Source organism: Garra rufa, chromosome 1 (assembly GCF_049309525.1).
Source record: "Garra rufa chromosome 1, GarRuf1.0, whole genome shotgun sequence".
In the NCBI taxonomy this organism is placed as follows: Eukaryota; Metazoa; Chordata; class Actinopteri; order Cypriniformes; family Cyprinidae; genus Garra; species Garra rufa.
The window spans coordinates 47,964,348-47,988,187 of NC_133361.1; positions in this window are offsets into that span (position 1 = coordinate 47,964,348).

The window sequence follows — 23,840 nt, forward strand, 5'->3', positions numbered from 1 at the left end:
TGTTATAGCAACAAAAGATGCACTCGGCTGCTTTTTGTAACAGAACGCTGCCAGCTTTTTTTTTTTTTCTAAAAAAACTCCCTAGTCAACTTTTTCTTGTCAAAAAAGACGCCAAGTGTGAACACGGCCTAAGTCTACACTGTCCCAGAAAGTAGAAACACGCTGTTTTTTTGCATGGCTCTTTAAATGCAAATTAGCTGCTGCTCCCCACCCCCTTTTTCAGAATATAGCTGTGCCTTTACAGCTCGTACCTCAGATACCCTGTTAACTCTGTTCTCTTTCATGTCTTATTGTATTTAAACTGCCAAATACACACAATTACAATCATACAGGAGATACAAAAACAGTCGGTTATGTCTGTGAAGGTAAACAGCTGGTCAAAATAAGCCAAGATTATGTTTTAGGGTGTGTTCACACTTGTAGTTTGGTTTCTTTTTGTTTCATTTGGTCCAGACCAAAAAGGAAAATGATACATTTGGTCCTGGTCCACTTAGCGTTACACTGGCATTTTTAACAGTGAATCTAAAGATTCCGAACCTAAAGGCATAGTGATACGTTCACAATCTGATTGGTATTTGCTCCATGTTGCGTTCATATTTCATTCGAACCACACCAGAGTTTGTTTAGAAGCGGACGGAGACCCATTTTTTGTCTGGGTTGTTTGGATGGCAGTATTCACACTTACTCAAACAAACCACACTAACAGAGCAATCGCACCAGAGTTCATTTTAATCTAACCAAACATGACAAGTGTGAACACACCCTTAAAAACACAATTCAAATCAGACAACATTAAAGTTTCTCCCATTTATTTGTCTATGAGCCTGTCGACCACTCCTTCAAAACTCCCTGGTAAGCTGCTGGTCATTCAGTGAGCATACATGTGAACCCTGAATGCTTCTAAAGAGGAAATTAATTTACAACAACGCTGGCAATAGCAGGATATTAATGTGTCATTTTCTCCAATCTCCCCACAGCAGCTCAGATAGACAAGTCTAATCCAGCCATCACAACACACACATACAGATATTAAATGAAATTACATCCCTCTAATGCTCTCTCTGGAAACCTGTGTCTTTCGTTTCAGCTATCAGCCTGAACTCTTCATCATCGATGCTTTCAAATTAATTGTTTTATCAGTCGTTCTGTTATTCCTGATATCCACTTATCTAGCCTCCCTCTCCACATTTCCAGTGCATCTCTCACTTCATAGTGGGAAATGTGAGAATTTGCATATGCGAAACCCCACCTGTCATCAAAAATACAATTAAAAACTTGACCTCTGACCTGCAGTGGAATATCTACTCAGCTCTTTTAGAAGTTGCAGATCTCTTGCATCGCTGAGGAAAACTGCATTATTTCCACTGACATTTTAAAAGTGACATTTATGATACTCATCTGTTTTGATTTATGCAACCTTTTTGTCTGCCGCAAATGACCGACTAAAAGAAAAGCCAAGCCTGGGCGTGCGTGTGTGTGCGAGAAATCGTGTGTGTGCGCTTCAGAAAACACAAATTATGAAGTTTATGATCTGACAGACTGCTGAACAACTGGTGTGATTGTCACAGTTGGCCGAACCTGCTCATTGTCTCATTCACAGGCAGTTTTCTGTGGGCTGAACGGAAGCCCAGACTCATTCATATAACAGCTGTGATGTCTCCCTTTAAAATCTCAAGCCTCAGCCGCGTGCCTTTAGAACAGAGGTCACCAATTAGTGGACCGCGATGCAAGTCCAAATTGCTTCCATCCAGCCCGTGCAACACTTCTCATAAATTAACATAATTACAAATGTAGTGCTTTTTCTCTGCATGGAACAGTAAAGCAATCTTTACACTGCAAAAGTGCCACAGAAACTGCATTTTTACATACTATAATGAGGCAGCAAATGTAAATGACAAATTCACAATTGACCCTTCGCAGGGAGTTTGATTGACAGGTGATCTGACAAATCATAATGCAGAATCTGCCATTTTTGTCTAACAAACAAACCAGTCAGGAAATTAGATTTATGTTGGTAGACATAAAATGGTGTGTATTGATGTCTTTCCGCAATTGAAACAAGATAAAACCTTCTGATGTTCATTCATGTTTATTTTGTGCTAAAACTAGTAAAGAGGAAGAGATGATCAGCTCACGTCGCTTGAACTGAGGCGCTACAACGATTAGTTGAGGCACATTAAAAAGCCAGAAAATGATATTTACAGTGCCTTGCAAAAGTATTCATACCCCTTCATTTTTTTCACATTTTGTTTTGTTGCAACATTATGTTAAACTGCTTTAAATTAGTTTTTCCCCATATCAATTTACACTCCATACACCATAATAATGACAAAGCAAACACCAGATTTGCAAATTTTACAAATTTATTAAAAATAAAACAAGTACATTGCATAAGTATTCATACCCTTAACCCAGTACATAGCTGAAGCACCTTTACAGCCTCAAGTCTTTTTGGGTATGATGTGACAAGCTTTGCACATCTGCGTTTGGCAATTATCTGCCATTCTTTGCCTCACCTTTTCACCTCTCAAGCTCTGTCAGCTTGGATGGGGGCTGGCAGACATTTTCTAGAGTCCTAGTTGTTCCAATCATCTTCCATTATGGATAATGCTTCTGTGAACCTTCAATGCAGCAGATTTTTTTCTGAACTCCTCCCTAGATCATTGCCTTAACACAAGTCTGTCACTGAGCTCTACAGGCAGTTATCTTGACCTCAGGACTTGGTTTTTGCTCTGATATGCATTTTCAGCTGTTAGACCTTTTCAGAGAGGTGTGTGCCTTTCTAAATCATACTCATTCAAATGAGTTTGCCACAGTTTAACTCCACTCGAAGTGTAGTAACATCTAGAAGCAATATGAATGCTCCTGAGCTAAATTTCGAGTGTCCCAGAAAAGGGTATGAATACTTATGCAACGGGATCTTTTTAGTTTTTTATTTTTAATAAATTTGCACAAATGTTAAAAACCTATTTTTTGCTTTGCCATTATGGAGTAGGGATTGTAGATTGATGTGGGAAAAAAAGTAATTTAAAGTAGTTTAACATAAGGCAGCAACATAACAAAATATGAAAAAAATGAAGGGGTATGAATAATTTCGCAAGGCACTGTATTGTTTGAATTTCTTTAAAAAATTACAAAAATCCTTTATGAGTCTTTGTTTCATACCTAAAGTAACCTACTTGTCTTGTCTGTCGGCATGTTGTCAGTTTTGCTTTGCTCCACAATGTATTTATTCTCAGCTTACAAATCTTGTCTTTTTTTTTTTAATTCAAACAATAAATATCGTTTTGTGGCTCTTTTATTGTGTCGTGACAGATTGCTGTAGCGCATCAGTTCAAATGGCACGTGAACCGATCATCTCTTCTTTACTAGTTATAGCACAAAATAAACATGAATGTACACCAGAAGGTATCTTGTTTCAGCTGTGGAAAGACGTCAATACACACGTCAAGTTCAAGTCAACCATTGTTAATCTACTCTCCTGTCTGGTTTGTTTGTTGGACAAAATGGCAGATTCAGGAATATGATTGGTCAGATCACCTGTCAATCAAACTCTCTGCGAAGGGTCAATTGCAGGAAAGCCACTTATTACAGTAGCTCAATTTATTACTCTAAAATCCTCAGTCCTGACTGATTAGTCGTGGCATTCTGTGGTCAAATGTTTTTTGTGTGTGTGTGTGTGTGTGTGTGTGTGCGTGTGCGTGTGCGTGTGCGTGTGCGTGTGTGTGTGTGTGTGTGTGTGTATAATGATCACTAAACTCTGTATTTGACCGTTGCCCCTGACAACCAGTTTTCTTACACTCTGCTAGTTTTCTCCCAGCACAGTTTTGCTTCTAACATAATCAAATCATTTCAGCTCAAATCAATTTTTCCATGCCCATTTATTTATATATTCGGTAAGCAGCCATGTAATAAGTGGGGTAATGTACAGTTGCATGGTAATTATAACAAAAAAAACCTATTCAGGATGACACAAGACCCCTCCTGATCACTCTGTATGGGTTTATTTTTAGATAATGACCAGATGATTGTACACGATAGCTTACAGTGTCTGCCGCTTGTTGATTCTCATGCACAGCCAACAGAAAACAAGACTTAAATTAATTGTTATGATAATGAAACATTTAAAGTCTGAGGCAGGATTTCTTTTATACTGAACTGGAAAAAATAATTGTGTTCTGCTCATAATTAATGTTGCAAAAGCAAAAAAAAAAAAAATCCTGATACTTTACTCACCCCCATGTCATCCAAAATGTTCATGTCTTTCTTTCTTCAGTTGAAAAGAAATGAAGGTTTTTGAGAAAAACATTCCAGGAATTTTCTTCATATCGTGGACTTGGGGGTCAATGGTTTGAAGGTCCAAATTACAGTTTCAATGCAGCTTCAAAGTGCTCTACACAATCCCATAAGAGGAATAAGGGTCTTATCTAGTGAAATGATCCATCATTTCCTAAGAAAAAAAAAATTATATACATTTTAACCACATATGCTCATCTTTAAATTACTTTTAGTAAATTTTACTGCAAAACAGCAAAATTCGGGTTGAAGAATTTAGTAGATTTAGAGTTGTTTGGATTACTGGATAATACTGTTCACTGAACATTTTATTATACAAAAGTTGTCAAAAATTTAATGTTTTACTTTACTTAGGCCATAACACATACTCTCACTGTTATAACTGAAGCATAAGGCTGAAATTCATGATTTGTTTTTGTGAACAGTAAAGCCCGCCTTTTCTGATTTGATTGGTCTTCTCAATCATTTTGACACTTTGAGGAGTGCTTTTAGGGCCTATCCACACGGAGATGCGCTTAACTGTATACGTAAAACATTTGTATCATATAAGCGTTTCATCCAGACAGCTCCAGCGTTTTAGGAGCCTAAAATCGCAAATTTCTTCGACTTTAGTCAGACACTGCTACATCATGTAACAGCAACAGCAACATGACCAAACAATGAACAACTGTATTTTTATTAACTAACATTAACACAGATTAATAAATAGTGTAATAAATGTGTAATAAATGTATTGTTTCATCTTCGTCTTTTTGTTGTTGTTTTGAATTAGTGCCACATACTGGTCTGGCAGGCTAGAAGTCAGTTTCTTAAGACAACGGGGTGTTTACTGTTTTTTATTTTATTTATTTTTTTAGAACGAGGGAAAAAAGATTGGATAGGGAAAACTCTGGTATGAGCTCTTAGACTACTGCTTTTTTAACTATGGTGGTTACAGACCTTTTCTCCTTTATAGCGCAGTTACAAAAATGTCCCTTTCCTCAAATATTTACTGTACAATTCTGACATTTACAGCTGTGATTCAAGCCAAATTTGAAGCGTCAAACTCCTGAACTAAAATCAAAAAACACTCTGTAAGACCACTGCATCTCATTTTCTGAAATGAAATCACTTCTGCAATGAAAATTAGTAAAATGTACCTTGTGTATGACATATCAGCTCTGGCAACAGTGTTAAGTATTGACCTTTAGGACCTTTGCTGGAAAAAACAATTAGAGACGGACCTCTTCACACCTGCTTTAGAATGTGGTAGGCTGATGGTTCATGAGCTGAGGGAGTATATCTTCTCCTAATCCTCTCCAAACACACAAGCTTTTGCAAACATGGTGCCCACATGCGTTTCCCTAAAGGAATTAAAGCATGTTTAAGATTGCGGTCATCTATCATCACGCCCTCGTATCACACAAAGATTCAAAAAATTTCCCAATCAAACCAAATTAACCTCGAATTAGTGCAGTGTTGGGAGCAGTGTTAACGAGCAGGAGCTGCTAATTGGCTGTGATTGCAGCAGGCTGGAGTGATTGCAGTCCCATTAAAAAGTCATAAAGTTCTATGAGCAGAGATGTCCCATTGGTATATCTGACCTTCTTATCACCGCAGCGTTCACCAAGACTGAGAGAAAAAAGAGAGATAAAAACAGAAACAGACAAAGAACAGAACAATTTCGTCAACAAAGATGAAGCAAACCAAGAAGAAGAGCTGTAGACAGTCGATGACAAAGCAAATATTCTATGACTAGTCTCACACATTTTGAACCAGCTGTATGAACCAGCGACTGAAGTCAAGCCCCAAGCTAAGACTGTGGTAGGTGGCTCCCTTGAGAGCTTGTGCATTTTCTGCTAAATTGTAGCATATTTAGAGACAACAAGATACTGTAATATATTTAGTAAGCATAGACACTCAACATTTTAACATGTAATCTAAAGGATGATGAGAATTTAGTGTCACACCCTCTGCACGTTCCCTCAGCCCCAATCACCACGATCCTCCACCAACCAGCCAATCACCACCACAGCACACCCGTGAACCATCACCAGAATACTAATCACCGTCACCTGCACCGGCAATCACCACACCCTTTATATACCTACCTCTGCCACTCACTCATCGGCTGGTATCAAAGTTGCATGGATGTTTCTCTGTGGATCTTCTCCCCCTCCTGTTGTCTCTCCTGTGCTCCTCGTGGATTCTTCCGATGTTCTCCTGTGCTCCTCGTGGATTGCTCTGACGTTCTCCTGTGATACACGTTAATCGTGTTAAAGGGAAGTGACTATTGCTAACGCTATGATCCTTATGAACTTGAACTCACCTGTTGTGTTTGTTTGAAGATTTGACCACAGAGACCTTATTTCACCCGATTGCACGTGTGTTGTACTGTGCACGTTTGTTAATAAATACCTTGAAAGATACTCACCTTCTCCCTTTGTGTGTGGTCGTGACAGGATACCAGCCCATAAAAATATTAACTCACCGCTTCACTCATGGAGGCGAGTGCCGCTATCACCGAAGACACCCCCGATCCATTTGCGGATATGGTAAACGTCCTTCGTCAATCTCTACCTGCTGCTCCAACGACGATTTCCAACACGCCCCTCTCTCGCCCCATGAGTTATTCCGGAGACCCGGGTGGTTGCAATGGTTTCCTCCTGCAAAGTTCCCTCTATATTGAAGCCAACGCACACCAGTTTCCTAACGAAATTTCTAAAATATCTTTTATGATTTCCCTCCTCACTGGACAGGCACTCCAATGGGCAGACGCACTCTGGAATTCACGGAGCGACGCTTTAATCTCCTATAATGCTTTCGTTGCCCACTTCAAGGACGTGTTTGGAGCTGCGCTCACTCCCCTTTCGGTGCACGACGAGCTGATCACTCTGAATCAAGGTGCGTCCAATATCCATGAATACACCCTGCGCTTCCGCTCCCTAGCGGCCACCAGTGGTTGGAACCAAGTAGCTCTCCTAGCAGCCTACCGTAAGGGGCTTAAACCCCAGATCCGCAAGCATATGGTTATTTACGATGACAACGTACCGCTGGAAACCTTTATTAAGAAGGCAGTAGGCATTTCTCAACATCTCTCAGCGTGTCCTTCTACAAAGTCTGTACCCAGCTTCCCTCCACTCCGAACACTGTCACCCCAACGAGACGCGGAGGAGCCTATGATTACTGACTCCTATCGCCTGGATCCTGCGGAGAGGAAACGACGAATTAATAATCATCTGTGCCTATATTGTGGAGAAGCCTCTCACTTCATCAATGCCTGTCCAGTCCGCCCGCCTCGTCCAATGGTGAGTACCGTATCTATTACTCCGGCCATGTCTCTCTTACCCCATATTACCGCTAAACTAATAGTAAACTCTCGTACTCTCCCCATCTATGTGCTCGTGGATTCCGGAGCGGCTGGCAATTTTGTTTCATCACACTTCATTGCTAAACATCGAATTCCCACCGTTCAAAATGAGGTCACATACCACATAACCACAATCCAAAACTCACCATTGGGCGATGGTACGATATCTCGCCGGACCAGAAAAGTGACCCTCGTCTCCCAACACAACCACCGGGAACATCTGACCCTCCTAGTACTCCCGCGAGCCAACGTGGATGTCATCCTGGGCAGACCATGGCTCATTAAGCACCAACCCCGCATAGATTGGAGCACAGGAGAGGTCCTGGAGTGGGGCGCAACGTGTGAGGACCACGGCTACCATCCTTCCTCGTCAGATGCAAAGTCTCCATACCGTCCTATCCCTCTGCACGCCACCACCATAGAGAGCCCTGCCACTCAATCCGCCACCACCATTCCCCCCGTCTATCAGTCTTTCACCGATGTCTTCAGCAAGGAACGGGCCACACAACTACCACCGCACCGGCCCTGGGACTGTAGTATCGACCTGCTGCCAGGCGCCAAACTACCCCACGGGAAGATCTACCCCCTCTCACGTCCTGAGCAGGAAGCCATGGAGAATTACATCCAGGAGGCTCTCCAACAGGGGTTCATCAGACCTTCCACGTCCCCAGCAGCATCCAGTTTCTTCTTCGTCCCCAAGAAGGATGGTGGGCTCAGACCTTGCATTGACTACCGGGTGCTCAACGACGCCACGGTGAAATTCGCCTATCCACTTCCTCTAGTGCCAGCTGCCTTGGAGGAACTACGGGAAGCCCGCGTCTTCACCAAACTCGACCTCCGCAGTGCATACAACCTGATCCGTATCCGAGAAGGAGATGAGTGGAAGACCGCCTTCATCACCCCCACCGGTCACTATGAATATCAGGTGATGCCCTATGGCCTGGCTAACAGTCCTTCCGTATTTCAGAATTTCATGAACGAAATCTTCCGCGACTACCTCCATCGATTCGTAATCATCTACATTGACGATATCCTCATTTACTCACGTAACCTAAAGGAACATCAAGACCACGTCCGTCAGGTTCTCCAACGCCTCCGTGAGTACCAACTCTATCTAAAATTAGAAAAATGTGAATTCCATCAGCCCACCATCTCCTTTCTCGGATACGTGATCACTGCGGAGGGAGTTCACATGGAAGCCGGCAAGGTGGACGCAGTGGCCAAGTGGGCGGAGCCCAGGACGGTGAAGGAGCTTCAGCGTTTCTTAGGCTTCGCTAACTTCTACCGACGCTTTATAAAGAACTATAGCCTCCTATCGGCTCCACTCACTTCCCTCTTAAAGGGAGGTCGCCGGGTACTACAGTGGACTCCAGAGGCTCAGCAAGCCTTCGACCGTCTAAAACTAATGTTCACCACCGCTCCCATCCTCAAGCACCCCGACCCTTCAAGGCCCTTCGTGGTGGAGGTAGATGCGGCGGACGTGGGCGTAGGAGCCGTGCTGTCCCAGTGGTCTGATGAACCCCGATCCCTCCACCCGTGTGCGTACTATTCCAAAAAACTTACCCCAGCTGAGCAGAATTATGGAATTGGAGACCGCGAACTGCTGGCCATAAAGCTCGCCCTCGAAGAGTGGCGGCACTGGTTGGAAGGAGCCCAGTTCCCCTTCACCGTAATAACCGACCACAAGAACCTCCAGTACATTCAGAACGCCAAGAGACTAAATGCCCGCCAAGCTCGCTGGTCATTATTCTTTGCCCGATTCAATTTCCACATTACTTACCAACCCGGCCACAAAAACACCAAAGCAGACGCCCTATCACGTATGCACTCACCTGAACCTACCTCTGACGATCCTGATCCAATTCTACCCCCATCTGTCTTTCTCGCACCCATACTATGGCAGCTGGATGAAGATATACGGGCCGCCACCTTCGAGGAACCTACACCACCGGAGCTTCCCCCGGGTCGTGTCTATGTCCCAAGCCGTCTCAGACCCCTTCTGCTGGATAGTACGCACACGTCCCCCGGCTCAGGACATCCTGGCAGCAGGCGAACCCTCTCGCTCCTCCAGCAGAAATATTGGTGGCCCAACATGAGCAGGGAAGTGGAACGGTACGTCCAAGGATGTTCGGTCTGCGCCGTCAACACAACCCCACGCCGCTTACCCGAAGGTAAATTACAACCGTTACCTATTCCCCGCCGACCCTGGACACACTTGGGCATTGACTTCGCCACAGACCTGCCCCCCTCTCAGGGTTACACCACAATTTTAGTGGTAGTCGATCGATTCTCGAAAGCTTGCAAATTAATACCTCTCAAAGGTCTCCCCACAGCACTAGAAACCGCAGAGGCACTATTCCACAATGTATTCCGGAACTTCGGACTCCCAGAAGACATCGTGTCCGATCGGGGACCCCAATTCATTTCCAGGGTCTGGCGGGCCTTCTTCCAACTTCTGGGTACCACAGTCAGCCTGTCATCCGGATATCACCCTCAAACGAACGGGCAGACCGAACGGAAAATACAGGAAATCTCCCGCTACCTTCGGACGTACTGTTCCCAACATCAAAACACCTGGAGCCAGTATCTACCGTGGGCTGAGTATGCGCAAAATTCCCTCCGTCAAACCTCTACTGGTCTAACCCCATTCCAATGCATTCTAGGTTATCAACCAGCTCTGTTTCCATGGACTGGAGAGTCCTCCGAGGTGCCCGCGGTAGATCACTGGTTCCGAGAGAGCGAGAGGGTGTGGGACTCAGCGCACGTCCATCTCCAGCGGGCAGTACGGAGGCATACGGAACATGCCAACCGCCGTAGGTTACCCAACCCAGTTTACCTCCCCGGGGACCAGGTATGGTTGTCCACTCGAGACATACGCCTCCGGCTGCCCAGTAGGAAGCTGAGTCCCCGCTACATAGGGCCCTTCACCGTGCACTCACAGATCAACCCTGTCACCTACCGTCTAAACCTACCTCCACATTACAGAATCGCCCCCTCGTTTCACGTTTCCCTACTCAAGCGCCACACTGAACCCCTGTTCCCTTCCTCCACAGAGTCGGAGTCACCTCCTCCTCCCGACCCGCCAGAGATCCTTGGAGATAACATCTACCAAGTCCAAGAAATCCTAGACTCCCGGCGGCGGAACGGCCAGCTCCAGTACCTAGTGGACTGGGAGGGGTTCGGACCCGAGGAGAGATCGTGGATACCCCGTGACGACATCCTGGACCCGACTCTCCTCGAGGAATTCCACCGCCAACATCCCGAACGCCCAGCTCCCAGAGGTCGTGGTCGTCCCCGTCGCCGTTCTTGGGTGCCAGGAGTCACCCGTGGAGGAGGGGGTGATGTCACACCCTCTGCACGTTCCCTCAGCCCCAATCACCACGATCCTCCACCAACCAGCCAATCACCACCACAGCACACCCGTGAACCATCACCAGAATACTAATCACCGTCACCTGCACCGGCAATCACCACACCCTTTATATACCTACCTCTGCCACTCACTCATCGGCTGGTATCAAAGTTGCATGGATGTTTCTCTGTGGATCTTCTCCCCCTCCTGTTGTCTCTCCTGTGCTCCTCGTGGATTCTTCCGATGTTCTCCTGTGCTCCTCGTGGATTGCTCTGACGTTCTCCTGTGATACACGTTAATCGTGTTAAAGGGAAGTGACTATTGCTAACGCTATGATCCTTATGAACTTGAACTCACCTGTTGTGTTTGTTTGAAGATTTGACCACAGAGACCTTATTTCACCCGATTGCACGTGTGTTGTACTGTGCACGTTTGTTAATAAATACCTTGAAAGATACTCACCTTCTCCCTTTGTGTGTGGTCGTGACATTTAGTTATTAGAGCACAAAATTACAAATGTAAAATAATGGGAGCAAGAAGCATTTCAGGGCAAACTCATTGCAGCTTAATATTTCTTTTGCAGAATATGTAAAATATATATCTGTTACTTCAATTATAATAACGCAATGATGTAAGTTGTTTATAATGTAAGATGTTTGAATATTACATCTAATTCATAAACTATCCTTCAAAATTCAGTCTGTACACACATTTTGTACGCACTTTATTTTATTTGTATTCATTTATTTATTATGTTGTTGAAAGACATTAACACTTTTATTTAGCAAGGACTCATTAAATTGATTAAAAAGTGACAGTAAAGGCATTTATTATGTTGCAAAAGATATGTATTTCAAATAAATGCTGTTCGTTTAAAAATTTCTAATCATCAAAGAATCTTGAAAAAATGCATCACGGTTTCCACAAAAATATTAAGCAGCACAACTGTGTTACTTGCTCCAAATCAGCATATTAAAATGATTTCCGAAAGATCATGTGACACTGAGGACTGCTAAATATTCAGTTTTGCCATTGCATGAAAAAATCTGTTTTTATTTTATTTATTTATTTTTTTAAATGCGTGACTCTGAACCACAAAACCAGTCGTAAGCATCAATTTTCTGAAACTGAGATTTATACGTCATCTGAAAGCTGAATAAATAAGCTTTCCATTGGATATATGGTTTGCTAGGATTTGACCGAGCTATTTGAAAATCTGAAATCTGAGGGTGCAAAAAATATCTAAATATTGAGAAAATTGCCTTTAAACTTGTCCAAATGATGTTCTTAGCAATGCATATAACTAATCAAAAATTAAGTTCTGATATATTTATGGTAAGAAATTTACAAAATTTCTTTATGGAACATGATCTTTACTTAATATCCTGATGATTTTTGGCATAAAAGAAAAATCGATCATTTTGACCCATACAGTGTACTTTTGGCTATTGCTATAAATATACCCCTGCTACTCAAGACTGCTTTTGTGGTCCAGGGTCTCATATATTAAAATAGAAAACAGCAATTTTGAAGTGTAATAATATTTAACTAAATTAATGGTTTTTTTTTAATTAAATAAATGCAATGGTGTTTATTTAAACCTACTTTAATCCTGCTTTAGCTGCACCACACGAACATGCCATAGTCATTATTTACCAGTAAGTATTCTTGTAGCTGATAAAATAAAGGTTGAACCACTGATGTCACATGGACTATTTTAACAATATCCTTACTACCTTTCTGGGCCTTGAATGTGTCAGTTGCTGTCTATACAGGGTCAGAAAGCTCTTGGATTTCATTAAAAAATAACTTAATTTGTGTTCTGAAGATGAACGAAGGTCTTACAGGTTTGGAATGACATGAGTAATTAATGACAGACTTGTCATTTTTGGGTGAACTAGCCCTTTAATATGCTAATGTGTATGCTGAAAATGAATACAGTGTTGACTCATGTTTAAAACCAAACCCTGAATACCGCATTCTGCTTTTTTGTGATTGTAGCCCATGTTTGTACTGCTCAAAAAACACATTTGATTGGCTGAAACTAAGAGGATTAGCACTGTAAACAACAGCATTAAATACATCTGCCCGTCGAGAACAAGAGGAGATTATGATGGATGAGTCCAAGTGACTGTCACCAGATCTCCAGGGAAGGAGACTGAAGTTTGGTGAATCATTTATGATACGTACAAGAGGTCCTGAGGGGCCCTGATTGCCTTCAGAGAGGAAAGAGTGTATGACGTACATGTGCAAATTAAAAAAAAAAAGAAGGTGTATGTGGTCAAATGGAGTGTGTGTATGTACAGATCTCATGTTCTTGGGATGTGTGTGGCGTCTGCAGCAGTGGATGGTGTAAGGCTGTTTACAGAAGGTCACAGATGAGAGCAAGGCAATTTGAGGCTGGAAATGAGTGATGTCCTCTCTCATTTAGACAGCACAGCAACCCAAGCGTCTCACACGCCGGCTCTTCTTACGCATCACACATGTAAGTAGGCGAATCAACAATATCTAATCTTCAAGGAGAAAAAAATGGAGAGATGGAGAGAGACACAATTTAACTGCACTAAAAGTATGGCTAAAATACGTAGGCACACACTTGTAATTAAAGGGATAGTTCACCCAAAAATGACAATTCTGTCATTAATTACTTATTCTCATATCGTTCCAAATCCGTATGACCTTTGTTCATCTTCAGAACACAAATTTAGATATTTTTGATGACATCCAAGAGCTTTCTGACCCTGCATAAACAGCAATGCAACTACCACGTTCAAGTCCCAGAAAGGTAGTAAGGACATCGATAAAATAGTCCGTGTGACATCAGTGGTTCAACCGTAATTTTATAAAGCTACGAGAAGAAAAATAATACCTTTATTCAATAATTTATTCTCTTCTAGGGTCAAAAAGTACTACGATTTAATTAAAAATACCTTTATTTGTGTTCTGAAGATGAACAAAGGTCTTACAGGTTTGGAACGACATGAGGTGAGTAATTAATGACAGAATTTTCATTTTTGTCTGGCTATTCAAGCTACAGTACATACATTACTAACAGCTCCAAAAAATCAGGAAGGCAATCTCAGAAATGATTATGTAGCTCCATTCGAGCTACTCTTCTTTTCTCTTCCAGCTTGACAATGTCCCTGTGCACAAAGAGATGCCCATAAAGAAATAATTTATTGAGTCTGACTGGGAAGAACTGCACTGGCCTGCACAAAGCCCCAGACCTGAAGCCCACTGAACACCTTTAGGATGAATTGGAACGCTGACCGACCAAAAATATGTTGACTCTTGCAATCACATGTATCCACTAGAACGCCTGACACGTAATAAAAAAACGTAAATTATGGTACACAACTCCAAACTAAAGGCTATTGGACAAGACATTTGATTTGCCCTCTCAACCGCCTTATTCAACTGGAATCAGAACTGTGCATGTGATCTTTAATCAAACCAATGAAAAGCATTTTAAGGCATGTGCCATTTGAATTTCTCTACAATTCTTTTGAGTGTTTTTGCAAATTGTACTAATTTAAAAAGAGAGACAGATTGACAAAACACACACACACACACACACACACACACACACACACACACACGTTGGGTTTACATGTTTTTAGGCGTAATGGTTTTTATACTGTACAAACCGTATTTTCTAGCGCCCTACACCTACCCTACACCTAAACCTAGCCCTCACAGGAGATTGTGCACACTTTTACTTCATCAAAAAAACTCATTGTGCATGATTTATAAGCCTGTTTCCTCATGGGGACCTAAGAAATGTCCCCACAAGGTCAAAATCTACTGGTATTCCTATCCTTGTGGGGACATTTGGTCCCCACAACGTGATGAATACCAGGTACACACACACACACACACACACACACACACACACACACACACACACAAAATGGGAAATTGGTGGAAATATTCCATTATACCCACCATAGAAAAGCATTTGATCAGTGTTTACATTAAAGAGTAATATTCTGTGGAATATTCAATAATCTTGCATCCAAAAAGCTACACCCAAAAGAGGTTTATTAAAGTGGGTTATTTAAAGAAAAATAATCACACATTGATTGACTCCTGTCAATCAATACAAGGAATGTAATGACTTTTTAAAATAAGATACCACTAAATTATTTATTCATTTAGGAAGCAGGTAGTAGCGCAAAAGATTACAGCTCTAGCATTTGCAGTAAATGTGCTGCTGTGTTTTGTATTTTAACTGTGGCAACACAGTAACACCATGAGAAAGGTGTGAATGTTTTTTCCCAGAGGTGGAGAAGAGGGAACAGACAAACCGGGAAAAGTTTCATCATGGGAAAACAAGAACCTTTTGAAGAAAAATTAATATTTCCACCTTGAAATACAGCATATGTGACCCTGGGCCAAAAACTAGTCTTTAGTAGCACGGGTATATTTGTAGCAATGCATTGGGCAAAAAATAGACTGTATGGGTCAAATGTATAGATTTTTCTTTTTTATGCCAAAAATCATTAAGATATTAAGTAAAGATCAAGTTCCATGAAGATATTTTGTGTATTTCCTACCGTAAATATATCAAAACTTAAATTGTGATTAGTAATATACATTGCTAAGAACTTTTCAAATAGTTCTTAGTTCAAATAGTTCAAATAGATTTTCAAATAGTTTTATTTTGAACAAATAGCACCCTCAGCTTTCAAATGATATATAAATCTCATTTTGAAAAAAAAAGTACACTTATGACTGGTTTTGTGGTTTATGGTCACATATTACATTCTTTTCACAGATATACAGTCAAGAGCGAAATTCTTCATACCCTTGGCAAATTCTTAATGTTACTTAATGTTACTTTTATTCAACCAGCAAGGTTTTTTTTTTTTTTTTTTGACCGGAAATGACACAGGCTTCTCCCAAAAGATAATAAGATGATGTACAAGAGGCGTCTGTCACAACCCCGTCTGTCATTGGTTTCTCCCATTGTCTTCCCCTGCCATTCTGTGTTCATTTGGTTTAGCCCTGTGTTTCGCCATTATCTGTTTCACCTGTCCTTGTAATCATTAGTCATCTGTGTCACCTGTGTTTGATAATTAGTTGCCCTTTATAAGTCTGTCTTTGAGTTTAGTCTTTTGTCGGTCTTTAACGTTATCTGGATGTGTGTGAAAGCCCTCTGTGTTCCTGCCTGTTCCTGCCTTGTTCATCCTGGAGAATTCTATTAAATTTATTGTTGATTGGTAATCTCGTCTATCGTCTCGTCTCGTCCTGCACACCCGCGTGACAGAAAGACCGACCCAAAAAAAAAAAATTCACGGCGTCTTCCCCTGCGTTTATTTTCCGTTTTTTTTTGTATCAGTGTTTAGTTTATTTTTTTTTTTTTTCCCCGTCATGAATGATCCCGCCGTCCTCATCCTCCTCCTGAAGCAGGGGAACCGCTCTCTCGAGGACCACACCAGAGACTTTATATTCCTCGCCCCGTTTACGCACTACCCGGACAGTTGCCTATGCACGTTCTACCGCGTGGGACTTAATGATAACATCCAGAGGCAGCTGTCCGGGGAGGGTCCTCGAGAGAGCCTCGCCGACTACATCGAGTGGGTGCTGGTGTCCAGCAGAGCTTCGTTGACCGCGAAGGATGACACCAGCCCCACTCCAGACCCAGAACCCAGCCCAACATCACCCCGACAAGCGGAGTTGCAGCCCGAGCCCACCGACGATGGAGAGCCCGAGCCGAGAGCGACAGAGCCAGAGCCGGACCCATCGGACCAGGTGCGAGAGCCGACTGCTACATCCGCGACGGTGGAGTACGACGTGGAGCAAGAGAGGGCTACAGAGAGCCCTGCCCACTGCACCACCACTGGGGGTGAGAATGAGCAACACTCTGGGGACTTAATAGACTTTTCCACAGAACCACTGGCCTGCCTGAACTTCCCACCCACCCGCCCTCTTCTGCCTATGCCTGATTCTCCGCTGGTCCCGTCCAGCCATCCTGAGTCTCCGCTGGTCCCGTCCAGCCATCCTGAATCTCCGCTGGTTTCGTCCAGTCGTCCAGAGTCATCGCTGATTTCGCCCAGCCTTCCTGAATCTCCGCTATCACCTGTCAGTCCCCCTGCTCACCCTCAGTCATCCACCTGTGCAGTGGGCTCGCCGCGGGACTGCCAGCTTCCTTCGGCGTCTCGGCTGGAGGATTCCTCAGCTCCGCCTCCAGCCTCCGAGTCCTGGACTCCGCCTCGGCCCTTCGACCCCGCGGTTCCACCACGGCTCTCGACGCCCTCCTCTCCACCGTCGCCCGTCGATCCACCAGCTCCACCGGGCTCCATCGTCTTTCCGGCTCCGCCCTGGTCAGTCGTCACCCCATCGGCTCCTCAGGACTCTGCTCCTCCGGCTGTGCCTCGTCGCGCCGTCCCACCGGCTCCTTGGGACTCCTCCTTCCTGCGGGCACAGCCTCCATCCTCTGTCGCTCCGGCTCCGCCGCGGATCTCCGGGACTCCGCCTCCGCCTCGGGCGCCAGAGCCTGCTCCACCTTGGCCCTCCGGATCCTCGGCGTCACCCCGGATCATCGGCTCTCCGTCTCCGCCTCGGGCTCCTCCGCCATCTGCTCCGCCTCTGTCGGTCGGCCCCATGGAGTCGGCACGCCTTCCTCCACCATGGCTCCTCCCTCCGTCGGCTCCACCGTGGGCCGTCATCATGGCTGTGGTCTGGGTCAGTTCCTCCTGCTTCAGGCCCCTCCTGTTTCCTCCCTGGCTCCTCCCACCTTCGTCGCCCCCCTGGACTCTGTTGACTTTGTTTGTTGTCCCCCTCCAGGGGTACCGTCCTCCGCCCAAGCCTCCTCCCTTATGTACTCTGTTCTTCCGCCCCTCTCGTTTTCTCCACGGCGCGAGGACGCGCCTTTCCGGAGGGGGGCGTGATGTCACAACCCCGTCTGTCATTGGTTTCTCCCATTGTCTTCCCCTGCCATTCTGTGTTCATTTGGTTTAGCCCTGTGTTTCGCCATTATCTGTTTCACCTGTCCTTGTAATCATTAGTCATCTGTGTCACCTGTGTTTGATAATTAGTTGCCCTTTATAAGTCTGTCTTTGAGTTTAGTCTTTTGTCGGTCTTTAACGTTATCTGGATGTGTGTGAAAGCCCTCTGTGTTCCTGCCTGTTCCTGCCTTGTTCATCCTGGAGAATTCTATTAAATTTATTGTTGATTGGTAATCTCGTCTATCGTCTCGTCTCGTCCTGCACACCCGCGTGACAGCGTCATTGTGGAAAAAATTATTTCTCAGCTTTTATTTTCATTTGAACAAAAAGTGGCATGTCCAATATTATTCATACCCTTTGCAAACTGTCAGTCAGTCTATTGGAAAATCCAAAGTTCTATACCATTCCAAATAGTCCAAGCTGTTCTAAAGCATCCTAATTACCCTGATTCATTGGGAACAGCTGTTTTAATCAACTCAACAGCTGAAAAACAGAAGCTCTCTGCTGTTGGTTTGTGGACAGTCATGGCTAAGACAAAGGAGCTCACTGAGGACCTGCGGCTGCGCATTGTGGCTGCTCACAAGTCAGGAAAGGGCTATGAGACCATACCTAAATGTTTTGAAATTCCAGTGGCTACAGTGCAAAATGTTATTAAAGAATACAAGATGTTCCGCACTGTGAAAAATCTCAGAGGACATGGTCAGAAGCCAAAATTGACACCTGTGCTGGCCAGGAGGATAGTGACAGAGGTAAGAATCCAAGGATCACCACCAAGGCCATCCTGATAAATCTGGGCTCTGCTGGTGGCAACATCTCAAGACATCTCAGACAGTCCAATGGACACTGCACACCACTGGGTTCCACAGACGCAGACCAAGGAGGACACCACTTCTCCAGATAAGGCACACAAAAGCCCGCTTGGCCTTTGCAAATGCTCATCTGGACAAAGAAGACGACTTCTGGTCTTCTGTTTTATTGTCAGATGAAAAAAAAATAAATTTGAATTGTTTGGCCACAATGATGTAGCCTTCATTTGGCGTAAAAAAGGAGAAGCCTTCAACCCTAAGAACACCATCTCCACTGTCAAACATGGTGGTGGGAACCTAATGTTTTGGGGGTGTTTTTCAGCCGGTGGACCAGGGAACCTAATCACAGTAAACGGCACCATGAAAAAAGTCAATACATCAAAATTCTCAACAACAACATCAGGCAGTCTGCAGAGAAACTTGACCTTGGGCACCAGTGGACATTTCAGCACAACAACGACCCAAAACACACAGCAAAAGTGGTGAAGAAATGGTTAGTAGACAAAACATTAACGTGTTGCAGTGGCCCAGCCAGAGTCCTGACTTAAATCCAATTGAGAATCTGTGGAGGGAGCTAAAGATCAGGGTGATGGCAAGGAGACCCTCCAACCTGAAAGAGCTGGAGCTCATTGCTAAAGATGAATGGGCAAAAATACCAGTGGAGACATGCAAAAAGCTGGTCAGCAATTACAGGAAGCATTTGATTGCTGTAATAGCCAATAAAGACTTTTCTATTGATTATTGAGAAGGGTATCAATAATTTTGGACATGCCACTTTTTGTTCAAATGTAAATAAAAGATGAGTGATATTTTTTTCCCACAATGATGCCTCTTGTACATCGTCTTATTATCTTCTGAGAGACGTCTGTGTTATTTCTAATAAAAAAAAAAAAAACTTGTTGGCTGAATAAAATTAACTTTAAGTCAGAATTTGCCATGGGTTATGAATAATTTCAGGCTTGACTGTAAATTGAGATAACATCAGTAAAATACATTTTAGACTCTTTCTATTTCCTTTAACCTCCATTTTCAGTTAAAGTTGACCTATTATTTTACATTTTAAATATTTGATAACATTTAAACCTCACTGGGTGAATATTAATTGAAACTTTAACTCTAGAGATGACAAAGTAGGCATGCACTTTTCGGAAAGGTCTGTCATATTCATTTGTCACAGTAACTGAAAAACAAAAACAGCAATGCATCATTGCAGTCTGTTAGAAAAAAAAAAATTGCATTTATACCACCTATTCTATGCCCCAAACAAAAGCAATGCTATTGTTTTTATGTAGGACGTTTTATTTTGTTTCTAATCAGTCCTCATTAAAATTACAAAATTAAAACAACCTTGAAGTCTCTCTGTGAAACAGAACATGAAAGTTAAAATAAGAAAAAGACAGACACATGTTGGTGGATTAGTAACAAGCACTCGTCCCACCTTGTACAAGAGCAGCCTGCAGAGTCTCACAATGATGCTCATAGAGGAAGAGCATGTGTGTGTGTGAGAGAGTGTGTGTTTGATGGTGTGTGAATGCCATGGCACCCTTTTGTCATCAAAAGCATCCACACACACATTCAGCTCTCTGCATTACGCCTCTTAACCACCTGCACCGCTTGCGTGTTTGTGTGTGCAGAAAAGAGAAGAGCAGCCAGCTGGTCAGATATCTACGGTAAGAGACCAGAACCAATGATCAATCCAGCCTCATCATTCAGCAACAAAGCCCAACTGTCTCCCTCAGTATCACACACACAATTCACAAACTGCACCTGCTTCTCTCTTTTTCTATTAGAGCAGCACACATTGTTTCCCACCTCTGAGTCATTCTAATATTCAAGTACACATATAAAAACCATCTGAAGACATCCGCGCCTCATGCTTGGACGCACAAATATACTCACTCACCCCCTCACATCCTCTATATTAGCTGTGCGCACTCTCTAATCTCATTGTCTCGTTGTTGTACGGACACGTCTGACTCCTGCAGGCTCATTAGAAATGCTCTTTTTATTAAACACACACATACAAATATATTTTCATATGTTAGAAACAAACACACACAGACAGCAAAGCATCCACACTAGTTCAATATCATTTTCTGTTTTTGCAGCCCAGTTGGAACATAGATTTCAGAGTTGCTGAGAAAAAAAGTTTAAGTTTTAGATGTTGTTTAGATGACAGAAGGACAGATTGAACAACAGACTGGCAGATTGATAAGATCAATCGATAGATAGAACTATACAATGATCAGAGCTGGGTAGATTACTTACAAATTGTAATCCATTACTGATTCCAGATTACATGACAAAAATTGTAGTCAGTAACGTAATCCGTTACATTATACATTTTAGGTAATATAATCAGATTACTTTTAGATTACTTTTGACTTAACTCGTTTATCACATTGATTTAAATAGGATTATCTTGTACCATAATGACGTAAAAATGCAAAGAGGGTTTTGTAAAGAAACTCCAGGGGGGGGTTGTAAGTTTAATGAAAAGCTAACAATTAAATCATTAAAAACATAATTAAATAAATCATTTTAAAATAAAGTCCATTTCAAGGGTATTTCTATAATCTTTGTTTTAAACTAACAATTAAAAATATAGCTGCAAGTAGCAATTATAGAGCCAAGCACACCAAAGGTACAATGAGGAGCTAAGCGTGGCATGGAGCACCAGACCAACTGCAATAATGAGTAAATGAAGCCATTTTAAGATGATTTTAGTTAAAATGACTATACAAAAATAATGTAGAACTCCTAGTAATATGATTTAATGGCTTATCACTTTTGACCAACAGGTGGTGTTGTTATCAAATCAATGTGGTGTGTTTAGTGTGAGGTGACAAAGGCACACACAAACTTGGTGTTATTGTCAAAGCTTTGCAGAGATAAAGCCTCAGAGTCTTTTTGGCATCAAGCCTAAAATTTGAAGCGGTGCTTTTTGAAAACAGTTTTATCTATCAACATGAAATCCACAACTTTTTGTCAGTACAGTCTGAAGATGATCTGACTCGGTTTTGGTGAAAATCAGACCAACAGTGTAGGACTAATTCGAAAAAGTAGGTTCTCAACACAAATCATACTTGGTATCTATGTTGTCGGCATGACCCAAGGCATATTTTGAGACCACTTTTTATTACATGTCACAAAATGTCATAATTAAAGATTAATTACTCTTGACCAATAGGTGGCGCTGTTACCAAATTGATGTGGTGTGATCAGTGTGAGGTGAAAATGGCACATACTAAATCGATGTTCAAATATGTCAAAGCTTTGCAGAGTTACAGCCACAGATGCTCTTTGGCAACTTTCCAGATAATTTGTTGATGCGTTGAACGAAAACCGTTTCGTATTTCGACACAAAATCCATAACTTTTTGTCAGCATGGTCTGAAGATGATCTTAGTCAAATTTGGTGAAAATTGGACCAACAGTCAGAGGAGTTTGAAAAAGTAGGTTTTCAACATTAATCAAAATGGCAGACAGGAAGTTGTCCAATTTTGTTATAATTGGTATCAATGTTTTTGGCATGACCCAAGGAATATATTGAGATCATTTTTTGTCAAAATTCAAAATGGTTGACATTGGAAAATTTGGTATCATTCAACTTGGCATGCCCTTCTGGATTTAACAAGAATGAGTTTTGAGATTTTTGGCCATATCATTCAGCAGTTACAAGCAAAAATAGCCATTTTTGTATCACCTGACCGCTAGGTGGCACTGTGCCAAAACACTGCAGGTAGCCTCAGGTCATGCTTGTTATCACACACACCAAATTTGGTCTCAATACGCCAAAGCGTTGCGGAGATATAGCCTCACATCCATTTTTGCCAGCTATTCGAGAACGTTTCGACTAATAGAAAAAAACTAAACTTTGGATTCTGTGCCGTATGGTTTAAAAGTTGTTAGCATAAACATGAGTGAAACTTCGGACAAGTGGTGGGGCTAGAGAGTTTGAGTTAGAGACTCCAAACTTGCAACTGTTAATGTTGAGACTGTCCTCTAAGCACCTTTGGTGCTTGGCCCCTAATAAAACACTTATTAAAAAATATGAAATATTTTTATTTACCTGCATGCCATGTGACCATTAATCAACATCAAAGAAACTGTGAACATGCAAATGTGACACTTAATTATTGAAATATTTATTTTAAAATCTCAGGGGTACTTAAAGTAAAGTATATACTTAAAGTATATTTGGTAAATAATGTTTAGATGACAAAAAGTTTTGTAATGCCTGCATAATATGTAAATAAGAAATAATGTGAGTATATGCATTTTAATGAGTTTGAAAGACAAAAGCCTTCCAAAGACATAATTATACATGTATAAAAAACCTACAGAGTGATAATCCAAATGAAAATGAATGTGTTCTTTACTAGTTGATGCAGTGTTGAAACCCTTCTTAAACCATTATTTTAAAACCATGATTTTTGTAAATCCAGTGGTCAAATGCTGTGTCGCCACCTGACTAATGACTAGTCTATTGTAGGTGTGAATGTCCACAAAACTCGACTTTCTGAGTGTATATAAGCAGGTGGAATCCATGGAATAAGAGAACAATTTTATTGTTGTGCCTTTGGATGTCAGAATCAGAATGCAAATAATTTTTATAGAATACTGTCTTTAAAGACAGACTATGGATGAAACCTACAGTCGTGGCCAAAAGTTTTGAGAATTACATAAATATTGGAAATTGGAAAAGTTGCTGCTTAAGTTTTTATAATAGCAATTTGCATATACTCCAGAATGTTATGAAGAGTGATCAGATGAATTGCATAGTCCTTCTTTGCCATGAAAATTAACTTAATCCCGAAAAAAAACTTTCCACTACATTGTTAAGAAGGCTTCAGGGCGTCCAAGAAAGTCCAGCAAGCGCCAGGAACATCTCCTAAAGAGGATTCAGCTGCGGGATCGGAGTGCCACCAGTGCAGAGCTTGCTCAGGAATGGCAGCAGGCAGGTGTGAGCGCATCTGCACACACAGTGAGGCCAAGACTTTTGGAAGATGGCCTGGTGTCAAGAAGGGCAGCGAAGAAGCCACTTCTCTCCAAAAAAACATCAGGGACAGATTGATCTTCTGCAAA